The sequence below is a fragment of the Pseudophryne corroboree genome (assembly GCF_028390025.1).
Source record: "Pseudophryne corroboree isolate aPseCor3 chromosome 2 unlocalized genomic scaffold, aPseCor3.hap2 SUPER_2_unloc_4, whole genome shotgun sequence".
Taxonomy (NCBI): Eukaryota; Metazoa; Chordata; class Amphibia; order Anura; family Myobatrachidae; genus Pseudophryne; species Pseudophryne corroboree.
In genome coordinates this window covers 127,456-141,089 of record NW_026967491.1, presented here as the reverse complement: position 1 = coordinate 141,089, position 13,634 = coordinate 127,456, and positions in this window count along the sequence as shown.

Sequence of the window (13,634 nt, the reverse complement as noted above, 5' to 3'; positions counted from 1 at the left end):
AGCCCACCACCCATTGACCTTACTAGGGTGAATGCCATCCGCCCGAATGAGCCGAATGAGGGTGGAGAAGTTGCCCCAGTGCTCCACTTAAGGTCAATCTAACCTTGCTGTTGCCAGACAGGGGGTGCTGTGGCTCTGCGTTCTGCATGCAAACATACTTAATGCATTGCAGAGCGACTCCTGAGTCCACTCATCAGTATCACGTGACACTTCACTTATGTGCCACTGATTCGGGGGGACTCGGGAGCCTCTCTGCTTTAAGCTGGCTATAAGGTAATTTCTCTGGGGGCTTGGGGGGGGGTACACTTTGATCATATTGGTGGGTTAAGGGGAAATTTTATTGGAGGCCCCCCTCAATTTAGTTGCCCCGTGTCCCCCACAAGCTGTAATACAGCCCTATTTCTCATTCTCTACAAAACTTCAAACAGACTCTCAAGACAAACTTCTTCATCAAACCCACCCTACTTGCAGTCTTTCACAGAATGCCCACCCTTTCATTTGACACATCTCCCCCCATCACACAAGGAGCTATTGAACATAAACCACTTCCCTTTCGGTAAGGCTGTGCTCAGGTCCTCCTGCAGGTCTCTAAACTGGAACAGGAAATGGACCCCACCCCTACTCCTACCGCTGCTGGTGGGTCACCTCTGACCACACTTCAAGGTCTTTTTACCCTAAAGACAGAATGGCATGTTTCTTACTTAAGTCATCAATGTAAGAACACTAGGACCCCCTTCCCCCAAACCCTTTCTTTGGTACATGCCATGAATTAAATGTATGTTTTTCAATATGTTTAAATATTCAGTTGGCCTGGTTTCTAAATACTGTACCAGGCCCCAATACCAACACACCATTCAGCCAATGATTGTACCAATGATAAGTTTCCCCATTGACGCCACCAGAGGCTTTTGCCGCAGCTAAACCTTTTCTACCCTCTTAATCTTAAACATGTTGACAAACTGCCCCAGGGCTGCCATTAGAAATTTTGGGGCCCGGCGCAGACAAAAAATAACAGGACTCCTCCTAAAACAAAGATTTGGAACACTGCTCCACCCCTATGTGATGTCAAACATTGTGACGTTACATATAGATGGATTGTTACGGGCCTGCAAGAACGATTCACAGAGAGCTGATGCACAGGGAAGGCTTGTGATAAGAAGTCCTCCCTGCGCATCATCCAGCTGTTGTTGTGCAGCCTGGAGCAGCTCTCCAAGTATCGTTGGAAGGAGCCAGGAGTTGGCCCCCCTCTCTGTAAGGGCCTAGAACTAAAGTCCCTGCAGTCCCCCCCTGATGGCAGCCATGAACTGCCTTTTAGCAATCAACTCCATGATGCACTTGCTCAAATCCCTAGTAAATCTTGGTGTTTGGTAAATGTACAAGATCACCACCAGCATCTGATGGTGGATGGGGATGAGAAACCTGCCGGGCTACCTGACTTTTTACTGCCCTTTAAAGTGCTTCTCTAGGAGCCACATAATTTTGTGTGGCCGACTCAGTGACCTGGAAGATGCACAAGTATCTCTAGAGTAAGAGCTGGAACTAAACACATTATCCACATTTCCAGAATACTCACCATCTCCCGAAAAACCATCCTGAGAATCCATGTAGTCACCACTGCCAAGTTCCTGAGGCTGACCTGGAACCAGTTTGGGAGACATGACCCCTGAAACAGCAGAATAGATAGGGAGAGTAAACACAGGAATAGAAGAATGAGGCAGCTGGCGCTAACCAACCACCAACCGGGGCTGAAGTAGACACAGTGGAGGGGGCAACAGTGTGACTGGCATAGTGGAGGGGGCAGCAGTGTGACTGGCACCATGGCAGTAGGAGACACCAGCGAGGGGGTGGTCAGAACCAAAACCTGAGGTGATCAATATGGGAAAATATCTCCATCTTGCATAGGCCTTTCCTGGGATGGGACTGGGTAACCAGGAAAGGTAATTATGGGTCAGCCTGTTAGCATTGCGGAAGACACAAGCTGGTAAGAGGGACCCACTTAGGCCAAGATGCTGGGGGGGCTGCAGATGGAAACACAGCAGTGGCATCTTAAGAAAGCAAAGAAGATGATAGGGGAGTTGCCAGGGGCTCATACTCCTCCACACTACAAGCCTCCTCCCTGCTGTGCAAGTCAGTGCTAGAGTCTGCCAGCTTAGCACTGTGGGCTGTGAAAATAAATAGGGCCTGAAGGAAAGTCATGGGTAGCTGCTGCCCAGTAGGTGCGGGGGGAAGGGATGTCTAGGCAATGGTAGGAAATCAGAGAGAAGATGGGACTAAAATGACCATGGCGGGTATGGCCAATCCACCAATCGTAGCCACAGCTGGTGGCTTATATTTATTTGACTTGCGACCCCTGCGGGGGCTCACCCAGAGAGGGGATACATCTGGCTGTCTGCCACCAGTAATGCTGCCATGTAAAGAAGAAAGGTGGCTGAGATAGGATGGGCATCTGTGTGGAGACCCTGAGGAGAGTGGCTGCAGGCACAAAGTGGAATGGTTGCTGTGCACTTGGCCGGGGCTAGAAGGCAGGGAGGGAAGAGAGGGAGTGGGGAAAATAATCAAGGCAGCTGGAGTCAGAGTGCTGCTGGCGGGACATGAGGCAGCCTGAGGCGGGGAAACCATAGAGGGAAAAAGAGAGAAAAAAGTATGAGAGAGGAAGGAGACAAAAGAAAGAAAGGGCAGGAAGAGACAGCAAAAGAAAACACAGTGCTCAGAGACAGGACATGAAGAAATTACACAGAGTAGTCGCCTTCCTGGAATCCTGAAGAAAACTAAGTAATCTGCCCCTCTCGTATCTAAACTACAACTCACCCGCACTAAAAACCTGTAGGCTAACGGGCCCCTAACTAAATACATCAGTCAACTAACTTAACTTACTAACTAACTAACTAACTAACTAACTAACCTATCAGTTCAAAAACCATGCACTTATGTAGCTTTAGGCTTATGCAGCCTTGTGCTACTTTTATTAACAGACTTTGTCTTACTCATAGATGTTGGAAAAAGGGTGAAGGGCAAGGGGGGCACCTTGACGCACCAAACATTTAAGAGGCATCAGTCAATGACCTGGGTCACGAGGCACAGTGCAGTTTCCATCTAGTGTTACCATGAGCGGCACTCACATGTTCTTGATAAAAGTCATGGAGAGTGAAATGTTGGACAAGTAGACAGTTTGTCACCTGATTTCTTTATTGGAAGACCCGTGAGTGCCGTCGTGCATACATTATATATGGGCATTTATGTATCTAGGAGGGCACGAGGCCAAGTATCTTTGAGGTGTCTGTGGAGTGCCGGCTATTTTGAGATATATATATATATATATATATATAAAGTAACACCAATTAAAATTACACTATCATGATTCGATATGGGTTTTAATTCTGAAGATCCTACAGTACTTTGTCCGATGAGTCAAAAGAACAAGAAATAGCTCCAGGTTTCTAATCTTTATCTCCATTATGATAGAATAATTATGAGATTAAAATGGGCAAAAAAAGTGAACTCCATGGTGACGAGGATTTACTTTAGTCACTAAGAATGTATCACTCTCTCCAACAACTGGCGCCACTCAAGTGCTATTTTAACTGCCATAACTTCCCTGTTTCCAATACCATAGTTCTCTTTTGGTGCTGAAATTTTTTGAGAAAATTACCCACAATGGTTAAGTTTCCTGAGTCCTGTTTTTGGGAAAGCTCCAAAATGGGAAGCATCGAGCTCCGGGAAAAAAGACTAAGCAGAATCCAGCTGGTTCAAGGCTTTCTTCAAGGTATTAAAAGCTTGAATTCTCTCAGGAGGCGAGGCCAGATTGTAGGACTGTCTCCATTACAGGTAAGAGTGGACATTGGTGCAAGTGGAGAAGAGTATTCCTTGCTAAATTGATTATAATAGTTGGTAAAGCCAAGAAACCACTGGATAGCTTCAAAAGCCTGTATGGATTTTACCTTCTCCAGAGCCATCTAAAAACCCTGAGCAGATGATATGTAGCCCAGGAAAGAAATTGTTCAAAGGAGTGTGTATACATAGCGTCACAGTACTAATTGAGACTCAAGGATCCTTAGCTGTATTAGAAATGTAATGGGCGTTCCAAGGTGGTGACTGGGAGGTGACTATTTAGACTTCTGAAGATGTATCATCTCATAGACATGTTGCTGAAGATGTTTTGTACATCGACACTTAATTGCCTACATTGGGGGCCATACTCTGAAGGAGATTTGATGGTGCATCCAATGTTTGCATCTAAAGACACACCAAGCGGGTTGAGTTTAATTTTTAGCTCTGATGGTGGGCAGTGGTTCTGGAGGGAACCTTGTGGTGGCAGTACACACAGGGGCCAGTGCCACCTGAATGGGGAAGTAGATGGTGGTGGAAGAGTGGAGGTGTTGGTGAAAACACCCGCTTGGGAGTCTTAGGAGGATCACCCTCATGGTGTGCCAAAGCCTTTAATAAGTGGTTTGGGGGTCCCATGTTACAGGGTGTAGCACAAGGGGGGCGATTGCTGTGGCATCCCCTTGTATCACGAGGGTTATTGAATTGCATTATCTTAGTACACTGGGTGCTCGTGCCTTGATGCCACCAGAGTTTTTGGTTAGTTCAGAATTAATTTAAAATAACATACAATTCAAAATAAATGACTCCATTTATTTGCCACAATTAATGTCACAGTGTTTAATTTAGTGTTTAGTCACAATGACTAAGGTGTCACTTCATGCCATATTCCGTACTCCATTTACTGTTCTCTTACCTGAATTACACACAAATTCTTGTTTCATCTCGCCTGTAAATCCAGAACATGTATTATTTACCAAGGATGTAAAAATTATAATTTACATAATTTGCTCAATATTACTAACAGAATAACCATTAATAAATACACAATTCACTAATTGTTAAAGCTCAGAGGAAGAACAGATGCAGATCCAGTAACTACAGGTGCAAACTGTGCGTCACGTGGTTTCACCGCTGACATGCATTATAGCTGATGTGATCTATTAACATTATATACAGTATTTGCAATCAGTCCACGGCAGGAAATTTACCATTTGATTTGTTTTTAAAGCAAAGGATGGTTGTAATTTAATTAAACTGAGGACCTGATTCCTGGCTTTAGTATGATTTGTACAGTATTGCACAGCCGCAGGGAAGTGCAGGGAAGTGGCTGTGCAATTCCAAATGCAAATGCATCAGGTGCCTCCTATATGCAACTGTGAGATCCGAGTACTGCATCTGAGGATGCAGCATCGGATCACCATTGTCACAACTCGTGATGGTAATAGACCATCACTGAAACCGGCCATAGCATCCGGACATCCGGGTGCAGGAAATCTGCATTCAACAATGTAGACCATGGGCCTAGCATGCATACAAAATCGGAGGCAGCATGCCCCTGTTTTGAGGAACAGTGCCAATTTCTGACTCTGCTTCAACCCCCTAATGCCGCAGCATATCAATAATGCTATGGCTAAACACACTGAGCAGGACTGGAAATGAAGGGATACACCGAACCGGACTGGAACTGAAGGGATAAACGGAACCGGACTGGAACTGGAGCAATACACTGAACTGGACTGGAGCTGGAGGGATACATTGAACTGGACTGGTGGGATACACTGAACTGGACCGGAACTGGAGGGGTACACTGAACCGGACCAAGAGGGATACACTGAATCGGACTGGAACTGGAAGGATACACTGAACCAAACTGGAAGGATACACTGAACTGGATCGGACATGGAGAGATGCACTGAACTGGACTGGAACTGGGGGGATACACTGAACCGGAATGGAACTGGAGCGATACACTGGATTGGACTGGAACTGAAGGGATACATTGAACCGGACTGGAACTGGAGCAATACACTGAACCGGAATGGAACTGGAGGGATACACCGAACCGGACTGGAACTGAAGGGATAAACGGAACCGGACTGGAACTGGAGCAATACACTGAACTGGACTGGAGCTGGAGGGATACATTGAACTGGACTGGAGGGATACACTGAACTGGACCGGAACTGGAGGGATACACTGAACCGGACTGGAACAAGAGGGATACACTGAATCGGACTAGAACTGGAAGGATACACTGAACCGGACTGGAAGTATACACTGAACTGGATCGGAACTGGAGGGATACACTGAACTGGACTGGAACTGGAGGGATACACTGAACAAGACGGGAACTGGAGGGATACATTGAATTGGACTGGAACTGGAGGGATACACTGGACTGGACTGGAAGGATACGCTGAACTGGATCGGAACTGGAGGGATACACTGAACCGGACTCGAACTGGAGGGATACACTGAACCGGCCTGGAAGGATACACTAAACTGGACTGGAACTGGAGGGATACACTGAACTGGACTGGAACTGAAGGGATACACTGAACCGGACTGGAAGGATACACTGAACTGGACTGGAACTGGAGGAATACACTGAACTGGACTGGAGCTGGAGGGATACACTGGACCGGACTGGAACTGGAGGAACTCTCTGAACTAGTCTGGAACTGGCAGTGCAGTTTGGAGGTAACTAGTGCAATATTCTGGAACAAAATATAGCGATGAGGAACATAGCAATCAGGACACAGCTAGGACTATGATTTGACCTGGCGCCGGCTGACTGCATAGGATGTCCTTATTTACCCCCTACTCACTGGGGATAGGACACAGGCATCATGTGGTAGACTACAGGTCTCGCACTAGTTGTGCAGACTGACATGGCGGTGCCCAGTGCCAGCACCGGCGGGGGAAGGTGCGAGTGAATGCCAGAGGCACATTAGATGCTGCAAGGGGAGGGAGTGGAGGCTGCAGCCATGATGGAGCCGCTGGACATCAGGGAGAGTTTCCCAACAGGCTGAGGGCCACAGCGATGCAGCAGATAAGTGACCCTGTGACAGGGGACCCGGGCACATTTTGTGATAATTACTACTAACACTGGGCTTGATTCGGAGATGCACACAGTACTGATTTTGCACAGATGAGCGATGTTTCGCTAGTGCGCGCATGCAAAAAGACTAGGAGACCCTTACTGCGCACAAAAAAATTAATGTGTGTGATAGTGAACGCATTTTTCAATCACTTTTTAATTTTGCAACTATTCCCCTATACGGTGACATACAGTATCAGGACAAATTGCAATATTAACAAAACAATATTAGTACCCACTGCACTTCATTATACTGCACTTCATTATACTGCACATCATTATTCTGCACTTTATTATACTGCACTTCATTATACTGCACTTCATTATAGTTAGTTACGGATTTAGGCCCTCATTCCGAGTTGATCGCTAGCTGACGTTGTTCGTAGCACAGCGATCAGGCTAAAAATTGGCATTTCTGCGCATGCGTACGGCCCGCAGTACGCACGCGCAAAGTACTTTCACACAAAACTATGCAGTTTTACACAAGGTCGAGTGACGCTTTTCAGTCGCTCTGTTGATCGGTGAGTGATTGACAGGAAGTGGGTGTTTCTGGGTGGTAACTGAGCGTTTTCCGGGAGTGTGCTAAAAAACGCAGGCATGCCAGGGAAAAACGCAGGCGTGTCTGGGGAAATGGGGGAGTGGCTGGCCAAACGCAGGGCGTGTTTGTGACGTCAAACCAGGAACTAAACTGAGTGAAGTGATCGCAATCTAGGAGTAGGTCTGGAGCTGCTCAGAAACGGCATGAAAATTTTTACGAGCAGTTCTGCTAATCTTTCGTTCGCACTTCTGCTAAGCTAAGATACACTCCCAGAGGGCGGCGGCCTAGCGTGTGCAATGCTGCTAAAAGCAGCTAGCGAGCGAACAACTCGGAATGAGGGCCATAGGGGATGATTGTTTTTACTTTTTATCACTTGCACATTTTGTCACTAATTGCACTATTGTCACTAATTGCACTATTGTTACTTCATATTTCAATGGCTGATGATTTTAATAATTTAAAAATGAAAGTTACATTTTGCTACTGAACGTTGGATATTCAGAATCCTGGATTATTTACATTTCCTGTGCAATCAGCGTTGCTTCAGTTTATGATCAGTCCATGAGGGCTCCACAAAGGAATACTGTTCTCTTTCTGTTTTGGCTTCAAGCTTAATTATTCCTGGGTGTAAGTACCTCCACATACGGTAAATACATTTTACCTCCACATACTGTAGATACACTTTACCTCCACATACGGGATATACACTTTACCTCCACATACGGTACTCTATATACACTTCAATTTAGACATAAAATTGTACTATTGATGGAAGAACGATTGAAAACAATTTGGTGGTTTGTTCATCAAATTATTTTTTCATTAATGTATAAAGTGTTTGCGTGTGAGAGTCGCAGAGCCGGCCATAGGCATAGGCAAATTTGGCAATTGCCTAGGGCATTTGATATGCCCAGGGGCACCAGCAGCTTCTGCTGATTAAAATGATATGCGGCATGCCTATATTCTGTGTGTAGCATTTCATATGCAGATACAGCTACAGTCTCACACAGTATATAGGCATGCAACATATCAGTTTAATCAGAAGAAACTGCTTGTGCACCCTAGCCACATAGCAATGCAAATAAGATGGATTTTCATTAAAAAAAAGGTGCCCGACGTTAGCATTGAGGCAAGATTTATGAGGACACATCTGTATCCAAGCAGAGGCAGAGGTCACAGTGTTAGTGGAAGTGTGAGTGCTATGTGCATGTGAGTGGGTTGGTTGTGCAGTAGTGTTCGGAATATGTGTAAGGAGCATTATGTGTGTCATGTAAAAATGCATTACTAATGTGCAACATATGTGTAAGGGGCACTATGTGTGTCATTATGTGTATAAGGGCATTAGTAATGTGCGGCATATGTGTAACAGGGAACTACTGTATGTGTGTCATTATGTGTATAGGGGCACTAATAATGTACAGCAAATATGTAGGGGGCACTATGTGTGTAATTATTTGTATAAGGGCATTAATAAGGTGTGGCATATGTGTAACAGGGTACTACTGTATGTGTGTCATGTGTATAGGGGCACTAATAATGTGCAGCAAATGTGTAGGGGGCACTATGTGTGTAATTATGTGTATAAGGGCATTAATAATGTGCAGCATATGTGTAAGGGACATTATGTGTAAAAGGGCATTAATAAAGGTTGTCATAATGTGTAAGGCGCATTATGTTTATAAGGACATTATTAATGTGTCTCATATGTGTAAGGGGCATTACTGTGTGGCATTATGTGTATAAAGTGCTCTACAATGTGGCGTTGCATATAGAAAGGGCACTACTGTGTCGTCTAATGTGAATAAAGAGCAATAGGGTGTGGTGTATTGTGAATAAGGAGCAATTCAGTGTGATGTAATGTGAATAAGGGGCTCTACTGTGAGGAGTAATGTTTATAAGGTAAAGTAATACTACTGTGGGATGTAATATGAATTATGGACACTATCGTATGATCAAATGTGAATAAAGTGCAGTACTGTGTGGCGTAATTGGAATTGGGGTTACTATTGTGTGGCCATGCCCCTTGCAAGCAAAAACACCCCCCTTTTTGGGCTGTGTGACAAATGTGCGAACTGTTCCTATTTAAAATATAGGGGGTACAAACACCAAAATAAGGACTGCTATGGGTGGGGGTGATGGTGCTGGGAAAGAGGTGCAAGGTCAGAGGCGGAACCAGCGGTGGTGCTAGGGGGCACCAGCCAAAATCTTGCCTAGGGCATCATATTGGTTAGGGCCGGCTCTGTGAGAGTGAGTAAAGGGTCTTGAGAACTCCGGAGTGTCCTTTGTTTTCACCTCTCATAGGGGGTCATTCCGACCGGATCGCTCGCTGCAGTTTCTCGCAGCGCAGCGATCGGGTCGGAACTGCACATGCGCCAGCGCCGCAGTTCACCGGCGCATGCCAGCCGTTGTTGCCTAGCGATCGCCTCTGAGGCAGAGGCGGTCGCTGGGCAGGAGGGAGCTGGACGGTGGCGTTAAGATGCTGTTTAGGGGGCGCGGTCTGGCCAATGCAGGCGTGGCTGGACCGTGGGGGGGGGAATGGCGGTCGACGGTGGCTGCATGACATCACGCGCAGCCGTTGTGGGCCGGGGAGCGACGAGTAGCTCCCGGCCAGCACGTTAAAGCTGCTCTGGTCGGGAGCACTTCTGTGGGGGAGCGGCACTGACATGCGGGGCGGACTAGCCCTGTGCTGGGCGTCCCCCCGCATGTCAGTGTGAATGATTGTAGCTGTGCTAAGTTTAGCACAGCTACGATCAACTCGGAATGACCCCCAAAGTATTCCAAGTTAGGTACCCTACTATTAACGTTTGTTGCTAAAGGCAACATATCTCAAAGTGAAGTATTCATTTGCTAGTTTAATGTGAACAACTAAACTCAACAGCCTATGAGTCACTATAATTATTATACTCAGCAATATATGTAAATAAGTGTGATATAATGTGCATCCTTATCTAATGGAACTGAATGGATGATATATATTGATGTAGCTGATTGATGAACTATATATTCAAGGTTTCATCCAATTTTATGTTTTTCAAATATTTTAAAAAAATATATGTCTAATATGTGATTTGTAATTATACTGTATATACACCCTCATTGGTGATAGTTTCACCATCTGATCCTTTGTGTAATGTTAATAATGGTTTAGCAAAACCCTTTAATGAACAAGGGGGGTAATTCCAAGTTGATTGCAGCAGGAAATTTTTTAGCAGTTGGGCAAAACCTTGTGCACTGCAGGGGGGCAGATGTAACATTTGCAGAGAGAGTTAGATTTGGGTGGGTTATTTTGTTTCTGTGCAGGGTAAATACTGGCTGCTTTATTTTTACACTGTAATTTAGATTGCAGATTGAACTCACCACATCCAAATCTATCTCTCTCTGCACATGTTATATCTGCCCCCCCCCCTGCAGTGCACATGGTTTTGCCCAACTGCTAAAAAATTTCCTGCTGCGATCAACTTGGAATTACCCCCAAGGTAAAAAAAGACTAGTCATTTCATTAGTTACATATTGACTGTAACTTCTCCCTAAATCATTACTATTTTCCTTATGTTTCCACCATTATCTTGTTCAACTTTGTGGTTTATCGCATTGATTTTGAGAGAAATAAAATTGTACTTTAAAACAATTGTTCTTTTTGTGTCAGGGGGAGAGGAGGGACCTTGCCTTTCTGTCGTGTGTAGAAGATTAGGTAAGAGAGTGATACAGCAGAAATATGCCTCTACGTCTTTTATACACATAATATAAATATGAAATTACTTTGGAGAATAATTCACTGTAATTATCATTAGTACATTTTAGTTTAAAATATTGATGCAATCTAACAGCATCTCTCTAATCCTTCTCCTTGGTGAATTCCTGATGTATTTAATAAGTATTTTACAAATTATTTATTACACTATGTTTTAATAGACAGATACAATTGTAATGCTCGTGTGATATGGATAGCTAAGATGTAAGTAGAACCATAGATACTGTAATATTATAATGTAGTGTGTTCTACGTCTAGAGGATAATAATGAGAAATAAATTCTTTATTGTATGTTTAAACATAAAATGAATGCAAGATATGTATGTGGAGAATTTTTACTGGACAGGAAACTGATAGGAATATCGTTTTTAACGAATAAATATAAAACTTGCTTTAATTACTTTGTCATTATGTGTATTAAGATACTGTACATAAATACATGGGTGTGGTATGAAATGCCGGTTTTCTGGAATACCGACCGCAACATCCCGATGTTACCTGTCCCCAATGCGCCCTAACCCTCCCTTCCTGCAGCCTAAACCTTTGCCTCCCCCTGCTGCCTAATGGGGGGTACACATGGAGAGATGTATGCTTAATTTCTAAGCAATCTGACTAAATTGCTTAGAAATTAAGCACGGATCTCTCCATGTGTGTACCCCTCAGAGATAGCGATACGCGCCCCCGCTATCGCTGACTGAAGAACAAGGAGTCCTAGATGGGATGATATGGCGCCCACAGAGCCCTGATCTCAACATCATGGAGTCTGTCTGGGATTACATGAAGAGACAGTAGGATCTGAGCAAGCTACATCCACAGAAGATCTGTGGTTACTTCTCCAAGATGTTTGGAACAATCTCCCTGCCGAGTTCCTTTTAAAAACTGTGTGCAAGTGTACCTAGAAGAATTGATGTGCTGACCAGTGTAATAAATAAATTTCATATAGGGAAAGATGTCTGAGATATATTTATTGATAAATAGACCCCCTAAGTTCTAGCATTCAGGATAATAGACCCCATACCTGTGTGAGGAAATATAACATACTGTATGCATTTATAATCCCCTTACCTGAATTACACACGGGCTCTTTTCTCTTTTCTCCTGTAAGTACAGAAAAATCACTGTGATTTTTTTTTTTAGAAGGACTGTAAAAATTAAAGTCAATTATATTTGCTTTAAATCAGTAACTTAATTAGGGGAATCACCTGACTGAAGTTAGTAGTGACTACTTTGAAGGGTTTCAGCACCTTGCACAACATGGAAAGTATTCTCCACCGTGCTGCAGTAAGGTCAATTCCCCCTCCTCTCCCAGGGCCTAATTCAGACCTAATCACGCGCTAGCTACTTTTTGCAGCGCTGCGATCAGATAGTCGCCGCCTATAGGGGAGTGTATTTTCGCTGTGCAAGTGTGCGATCGCATGTGCAGCCGAGCGGTACAAAAAAGTTTTAATGCAGTTTCTGAGTTGCCCAGAACTTACTCAGCCGCTGCGATCACTTCAGCCTGTCCGGGGCCAGAATTGATGTCAGACACCCTCCCTGAAAACACTTGGACACGCCTGCGTTTTTCCAAACACTCCCAGAAAACGGTCAGTTGCCACCCACAAACGCCCTCTTCCTGTCAATCACCTTGCGATCGGCTGTGCGAATGGATTCTTCGTTAAATCCATCGCCCAGCAACGATCCGCTTTGAACCCATATGACGCGCTTGCACATTGTGGTGCATACGCATGCGCAGTTGTGACCTGATCGCAGCGCAGCGAAAAAACCTAGCATGCAATCAGGTCTGAATGACCCCCCCACAATGTGATGGCTTGTTGTGTAGCTTTGGACGGCTTTTTGCTGTTCCTTCATTAGCTGAAGCATATAAAGGGTGGAATTCCACCTTATTACCACCTCTTGCTTCAGTTGGTGGCAGGGTAAAATGAATTGTTTTTGCAGCCACTGTAAACTGCTGCACGCTGTTGCTGAATGGCAAAAATGTCCCAACATTTTTTGGGTCACAGACAGCATCTCCTGCACGCCCGTCATTTATTTATTTATTATTATTTTTTTAAACTTTGTATCACCAAGTTGATTGTAGATTGATTCAGATGTGGCTGGAGGTGCTGTCACTTCCTTGGAAGCAGCAGTTTGCGGCCTGTGGTGGAGGCCAGGAAATCTCTGTCCTTCAACGGGGATCCCTGGCCTTTTCCCACATCCTAAACTGCGGTGACATGCCTCCATTTTCATTGCCGCCCCCTCTCCACCCCCCAGCAGGCAGCAAACGGTCAATCACTGACCATCTGCTGATGCTCTGCATCCTATGTCGTAGGACCTTTCAAGCATGCTAAGAACAGGCCCTGCGTATGCAGAAAGTACAGATCATTGCTACTTTGCAATGATGGGCGCAGGTGCAACCACACCTGAATGAGGTTCCCTGTGAG